This window comes from Panthera pardus, unplaced genomic scaffold, assembly GCF_024362965.1.
Source record: "Panthera pardus isolate Hobbes unplaced genomic scaffold, ASM2436296v1 HiC_scaffold_20, whole genome shotgun sequence".
NCBI lineage: Eukaryota > Metazoa > Chordata > Mammalia > Carnivora > Felidae > Panthera > Panthera pardus.
In genome coordinates, this window is record NW_026526766.1 from 74,198,093 (window position 1) to 74,205,239 (window position 7,147).

Sequence of the window (7,147 nt, forward strand, 5' to 3'; positions counted from 1 at the left end):
CTTCCTCTCCTTTCTGAGGTCAGGGATGACACAGGGAGTGCTAGGAGGAGAAGTTGTCTTCTTAACAACTCACCATGTTCACCTTGCAAACACTGGAAATCGGGCTATGTTGTTTTGGTTGCCTGAAACTCACCTGGGCCCTCCCCATCACCTTCAGGATAGGGTCCAACCTATTCTCCTAGAATATAACACTTTTAACGACCCTCTGCACCCCTCACCTCCCATCACACTCTGAGTCAGGTTTTTTTGTTAGTCATTCCAAACATTGGCATTTGCCATCCTCACACCCCTCCCACGTTGTGCCTCTGTTTTCCAACTTTACTTATTTTGTTCCCCCTTCTGGAATACCATCTCCCCTCCTGTTTGCTCGGCCAATTCCCTTTCAACACTCAGAAAACTCCAGCAAACATCTCTTCCAGGAAGCCTTCCACAAAGCCCCAAGTTGGTTGCAAAACGCTTCCCATTCTCTTGCTCCCCCAAGTTGTCCTATTATGTTGGAGTGATACGCTTCTGTGCCTGGTTCCCTGGCTAAAGTTGAAGCCACCTGGGATCTCCTGCATATTATCATGTTTGCATGCTCTGCATTTTATTTTATTAAACTTTTTTTTTAAGTTTATTTCAAGAGAGTCGGAGAGGGGCAGAGAGAGGGAGAGAAAGAGAATCCCAAGCAGGCTCCACGCTGTCAGCACAGAGCCTGATGTAGGGCTCGAACCCATGAATTGTGAGATCATGACCTGAGCTGAAATCAAGAGTCGGACACTTAACCGACTGAGCCACCCAGGCCCCCTACATGCTCTTCTTTTTAGCAAACAGCTCTGTATACCAATGTGCCAGCTGCACATTGCACCCCCCTAGGGCTGCTGTTCGCAGAGTTTTGCACAACCTGCCCCACTGGTCACTATGGCCCTGAGCACCAAATGGAGCCACCCAATAGATGAGCAGCAGAATTGTGCCCTCAAGCTCTAGACATTTATTACAGCATCCATTTATAGCCACCTGTTACTAAGCAGCCTCTCCGAAGCACTTCCTCATTAGGTTGGTTTGGAGTGACCGAGAAGGCTTTAGAAGGATTAAACCACATTTCTCTATAAGCGATGCCGGGTTGTAATTGCTCCACATGCAAGGGAATCTCAGAAGCAGGGCTGGGGGAAGGGAAAAGAAGAGGGACCCAGTCCTGTGATGCAACCAAGGACTTTTAATTGGAGGCAGCTCCTCCCGCCGTGGCCAGAGCACCTCTTGCTGGTGGCACAGGGGTGGCTCAGATGGTTTCTTCTCCAGGGGAGTTTCTGAATCCATCTTCATACCTCCTGCTCACCACCCTATTCGGGAGACGCTCGGGCAGCCGCACAGCATGGGGGCTGCTGACTAGAATGCTCAGGGTCTCCCAATAGTGCAAGTTTTTAGCGCCCCAATATTGGAGGAGTGGTGTGGGTGTCTCTTTTTCAAACCATTTGTGCGAGGATCCGTGTTCAGATCTGAAAGAGTGAAGGAAAATGTTTGTCCTTGGTAAAGGGTTTGAATTACACATGAATAAACAGTCTTGGTCACATCCCACGTGGGGACTGCTCGTGTTATTAAATGGCTTGAAAACAATTCTGGCTTGAGCTAAAAATAACCCCACACTGGGTCAAGTGATCGAGATTTTATAGTTTACTTGTTACGTCAGCAAAGCCTTGCTGGTCCTGACCAGAACACATACACAGTTACCGCCTCTGGAGTGCCTTCTCCGCGTGGGGCCATGTTCTAGGCACTTACGTGTGCCTCCCCAATAACCTGAGAAGTAGGTAATGTACCAACATTATCCCCGTTTTATAAAGAAACAGAGAGAGGTTCGACGACATGCTCAAGCTTAGTAAGTGGTTGAGGCAGAATTTAACGGGTATGTAGGACACAAGCCAGGGATCTTAACTACTATCTGGTATCTAATAAATAATATAGTCATTAGGCTAAATTGTTACAGGCTTGGGTAACTAGTTCCACACCCCCGAAAGTCTTGAAAGAAATCTGAGGTGTGCCGGCAGAGGGTGGCTGGGGAGACTGAAATCCAGAGAGGTAACTCCAATATTCTTGCCAACTACACACACCCATGCCTGGGACCTACTGAAGAGCTGTGGCTGGTGCTTCTGGGATATTCTTGGACTATTAGGTGAGTCAACAGTGGAAGAAGGCCCCTCATTGGCCTGGCAGCAGCAACAGAAGATCTTTGACGCCATGTTTTGGTGGGTCATGGGAAGAGGAAAGGGCATTGGGGCATCTGGCCCTGTAGCCTCAATCCCAGAAGCCCATTGTTATTTCAGCGGTGGGTCATACTGAGCCAGCCTCTCCCAAGGTATCATGCCCCTTCCCCTCCCAAACCTCTCGTAGCTCCCTGTGGCTGGCACGTCCAGGCCCACCTATGTGGGCCTACCTCTGACTAGGTCTTCTTCCATTCAAAGTTCTCTTACCCATGGAAAGACATTGGAGCCTCTACTCTGCCAGTCTTTACCTGCAGGGGTACCTCGTTGAATCAGCAGATCGGCTGATAACACAGCTCCACCTTTCTGTGTGGCTTTGGGCTCATCTGTTCCGGACCTAGGCTCCCATCTGACAGGTAGCGGTTGGGCTGTACCGTGTCTCCAAGGATCAGACTTCCAGGCCTGATGACTCAAGGTTGTGCATCCTTATCTTTCTTATTCCCAAACTTCTTTGCCTTTTCGAGGCCTCTTCCCAGCTCCTGTTCTCATTTCCCTTTCCCTGTGGCCAAAGCCCTACTCTGGGAATTTCCATCATGGCAGCAGTATTCCCTCAGTGCACACTGGGTTCACTCTAGGGCATCGTCCTTGGGCACTGGCTTCCCCCTCTCCCGGCCACCACCGTGTCTCACCTGGATCACTGCGATGGCCTCCTAATGGGTCTCCCTGCTTCTTCCACCCTCGTCTTCATTAGTGTCAGCACAGCAGAATCCTCTTAGGATGTAAGTCACATCACGTCACACCTCTGCTTGGAGTCCTGGTGCCCTATCACGCAGAAGAGAAGCCAAAGTCTTTCTCTGGGCATCCCCTGAAAAAAATCTGTAATCTCAGCACTACCTTTGCCCATCCCTCCCCTGCTGTCTCCTCCCGCCCCTGCTGTCTCCTCCCGCCCTCCCCTTCACTCTGTTCCAAGCGGACAGAACATGGCTGCCCTTGCCTGCACTTTCTGCCTGGGATGCTCTTCCCTGGAGATTCAGGGAACTCCTCCCTCCCCTCCTTTAAGGCTTTGCGTGAAGGTCAGCTTTTCTTGTGAGGCATTCCCCCCCCCCCCCCCATTTAAGCCTCTCCCTCTATTTAATTCTCCCTATTTATTCCCTCTACCACTCAATTCCCAGTTTACAGGACTGTCCCTCCCCCAGTCCTCCCTCTTCCCCGTCCCACCTCCTTCTTCTCCATAGCCCTTGTCTCAGAGCACACCCCGGAGTTTATTTGCAATTTTCCTGCTGTGGAACACACGGAGGCAGGGGGTCAGCCTCTTAGGTTCACTGCTGTGTCCCCAGTGCCGGATGCCAACCGTGCAGTTAATAAACAGTTGTGGGATGGCTGGACGAACCTGTACTTTGGTTGAACTTTGGTCCTCATATGAGCAGATGCTGTCACCGCCCCAGGGGTGAGATGAGCCACTATTCCAGGGACATGAAGGCTGGTGAGACACTGTTGGTGTCTCACTGCTGATGAGACACCGTCAAGCTGACAGATGGCTTTAAGAGCAATGGATAGGTTTGCTTTTGACTGTCTGCTGGTGGGGCCATCTCCCTTCCCCACCCTTTTCAACCCAAACCTATTTCCTTTCCTTTCGTGTCCTATATTCACTTTGGGTCTGGAGTCAGAGATGGCGAACCCCTTCTCCTCCTTCCCCCTGCCTCCCTTTCTCTACCCATTCAGCCATTCATCAAGGCATTGTGATTCTACCTTGTAAACATCTCCTCCACCTGCCACCCTCCACCCTCCAGCCCCTGCCCTCGGCCACCCCCCTGGCCACAGCTTCCCTGCTGGCCCCTGGCTCACTTGCAGGCCCATCTGCCTGCAATCCCATCACCATGCTGCAATCCCATCACCATGTGATTCTACCTTGTAAACATCTCCTCCTCCTGCCACCCTCCACCCTGCAGCCCCTGCCCTCGGCCACCCCCCTGGCCACAGCTTCCCTGCTGGCCCCTGGCTCACTTGCAGGCCCATCTGCCTGCAATCCCATCACCATGCTGTGCCTCAAACCCTCAGCGGCTCCTTGTTGTACTGCTGAAAACTGCTTGGTAGTCTGGCCCTGCCAGCTTTGCCAGCCTCATTCCCTCCCGGCCTTGCCTGTTGCCCTCTGGCCGTAGGAGCTGCCAGCAGCGCCCCAAACTTGCTCTCATTGCATTACCACCATGCGTTTGTGCCAACCGTCTCCCCCACCCCCATGTTCTCACTCCCTCACCCTTCACACTGGAGACTCAGCTCAGGGACTGCTCCTTCCGGGAAGCCATCCCTTACACCTGGGAGGAATTAGGGGCCTCTCTAGTGGTCCCACACTGGGTCATGGCCAGTGCCTGGCATTGCATAGCATCTGCCTAACCCTATCACAGGTGCTCGATAAATATTTGTTGAGCAATATTTCACAGCCTGCCTATGATTTGCCTATGAGAGTCCACTCCATAGTCTGGGTCATTGCAATCTGTGATTTAAAAAATTTGTTCAGCATGTTTTTATTGAGGACCACTGGTGCCAGGCACTAAGTGAGGGATCTGGCAGTGAACATGAATGAGAGAGTCCTGGTCTCCAGGAGACAGGGATGGGTCCAATTCACCTTCGGTCCCCAGCAGTGAGCACAGGGATTTGCACAGAGTAGCTTCTCTCTCAATGTTACCTGAGTAAATACACAAGCCCTCTCTCTGACTGTTGGGCAACAATGGACACAATATCATCCCTAGGCTCCCTTCCACTAACAGATGTTTTACTCCCTGCTCATAGAAATGGATAGAAACATCCCGATTCTGTACTTCCCTCCTTCACCCCGGTGACTTCAATTTTGGAAATTAACAGGGTAAGAGAGACAGCCACGGTGTCAAGGGCACACTGACCTTCATCGAGCTTCTTGGGCAGGTCCTTGGACATCTCTGAGCTCATTTAGCTTTTCAGATGGTGGAGCTGAGCCCCAGAAAGGTGACTCCCAGGTCTTATGGCCAAGAGGAGCAGCCGGGATTGTAACGCAGTTTTGTCTGGTACCCGAGCCTCTGCTGTCCAGGGCCTCACCCTACAGGCACTTCCAGGGGCAGAGAGATGTTCAGAAACACCTTCTGCTCCTCAGAGAGTTGATGGCAGGTGGTTTTGAAATGGAACAACCCCCATGAAGCTTGGCAGAGCAGCGCAGAAATTAAGAGCATACATTGTTAGTACTTAGATAACTTGGGATGTAATTCTTGTTGCACCATGATGGGTTATTTAGAGCAACGTCAAGTCTGTGAACCTCAGTTTTTCTCTCTGTAAAATGGGGATGGCAAAACCTACTCCAGAATGTTGTGTGAGGGTTGGGTGGCATAAAGATGTGAGGTGCTTATCCCGGTGTCTGGCACATGGTAAGTGCCTAAAAACGTGATTAAGGGTGATGTAGGAGAGACGTTGGCTGGGGCGAGGTAGATGTGGTGTTTCTTGCACTACCAGTACTCACCTCTAGATGGAGGCAGGAGCCAAAGAAAAAGCCTCTTGGGTTATGCCCAGTGGGCTGTGAGCCTCAGGTCTCCAGTGACCCACAGCACTTGGACCAGAACAAGAAAGACCCAGCGAGGTCAAACAGGAAGGCTTCTGGAGCTGGAGGAGCCCTTAGGGGTCAGTCGGCACAGGTGGGGAGACTGGGGCCCAGAGACAGAAACAGTGGAGTCGAGGCAAATTAGGGGTAATGTCTGCTTCTTATAGCAAAGGTGTCCAGGAGTGATGGAGACATTGTCCCTTTAAGTACAGAAAAAATACTCCGTCCTGCTCTGAGGTCTGACCTTTGAGGCTCACTCACCTGTAACTGGCAGAGAAGAGAGGAGGCTGTGATGTCACAGAGCCAGGGAACCAGGGAATGTTGGGGGTTTGCCTGGACCACGATGTCAGGGAGGAGGGGGGAGGTCTGCTGACCCTTTCTCCAGTGGTCTGTCCTTCCCTCTGTGATGATTCCATACTCTCCACCACACCCATCAGATCGGCTGGGATGGTTCTGCCTCATGTGTCTCTTATCCTTCCTGGAATAGTAGGTTAGCTGGGCATGTTCTTCTCGGGGTTGGAGGGGGAGGTTTCCTAGACACTTAAACTAGTGAGTGAAAATTTGATGAGCAATGAGCTGTTCAGAGTCTCTCCCCAAATGACTTACTCATTCCAAAGGGGAAAATAGTAATTTGCAGTGGAGAAGCCTGGCAGCAAATATCAGCTTAACCAAGTGATCTGAGTTACTGTCACCAATGGCAGGACCTACCTACATCACGTGTCCCCTCATATGATGCACTGGGGAGGATACAGTGTTGCTTCTCTGATCTTCCTGCCAAAAAAAAAAAAAAAAAAAAAGCAAAACTGGAATCATAAGATAAACACAAATTGAGGGACACCTTATAAGACAGTTGTGCCTGTATGCTTCAGAAACGGGAAGCTCATAAAGATAAAGACAGAACCGTTCCAGATTAAAAATACACTCAAGGGACGTGACAATGACATGTGACTCGCGATGTCGGATTCGATCCTGCACTTGGCAAGAAAGCAGCTGGAAGACATTTTCGGGACAATTGATGATACTAGTGTATCAATATTGAGTTTCTTGTTTTTAGTAACTGTCCTGAAGTTACCTAAGAGAACATCCTTGTTCTTACGAAACACAACACGGAAGTGTTCAGGAATAACGGGATTCCTGTCAGATGGCTCAGAAAACACAGGGAGAGAGAGAGAAAAGAAATGACAGAGCAAATGGTGGAGGTGCACACAATTGTTGAGTCTGGGTAAAAGGTAACTAGGAGTTCTTTGTTCTGCAACTTTCAGTAAGTGCAAGATGGTTTCAAAATGAAAAAAAAAAAAAAGCTACCCATAAGGTTTAAGTTTTTGGTTTAGGTTAGGGAGACAGGATAATACATGTAAAACCAGTGAGGCATTTGGAAGATGCTCCCCGTAAGGAGGAGGGGAAAAGAGGA

General features: G+C 50.3%; 1 protein-coding gene and 1 long non-coding RNA gene across 2 annotated transcripts in view; one reads left to right on the top strand and one right to left on the bottom strand.

The window, feature by feature from the left end:
- TMEM268 (transmembrane protein 268) overlaps positions 1–3,559 on the top strand; it is a 42,736-nt gene extending 39,177 nt beyond the window's left edge. The window contains exons 13-15 of the transcript XR_008424320.1: positions 1,961–2,146; positions 2,436–2,953; positions 3,410–3,559. The gene's annotated coding sequence lies outside the window, so the exon portion shown is untranslated. The remainder of the gene's footprint in view (positions 1–1,960; positions 2,147–2,435; positions 2,954–3,409) is intronic.
- LOC128778638 (uncharacterized) lies at positions 1,364–6,670 on the bottom strand. Its single transcript, XR_008424321.1, has 4 exons — positions 5,072–6,670; positions 3,565–3,712; positions 2,864–2,996; positions 1,364–1,475 (listed from the first exon to the last, which is right to left on the bottom strand). It is a non-coding gene; the product is annotated as an uncharacterized LOC128778638 (long non-coding RNA).
- Between the last annotated feature and the right edge of the window lie 477 nt (positions 6,671–7,147).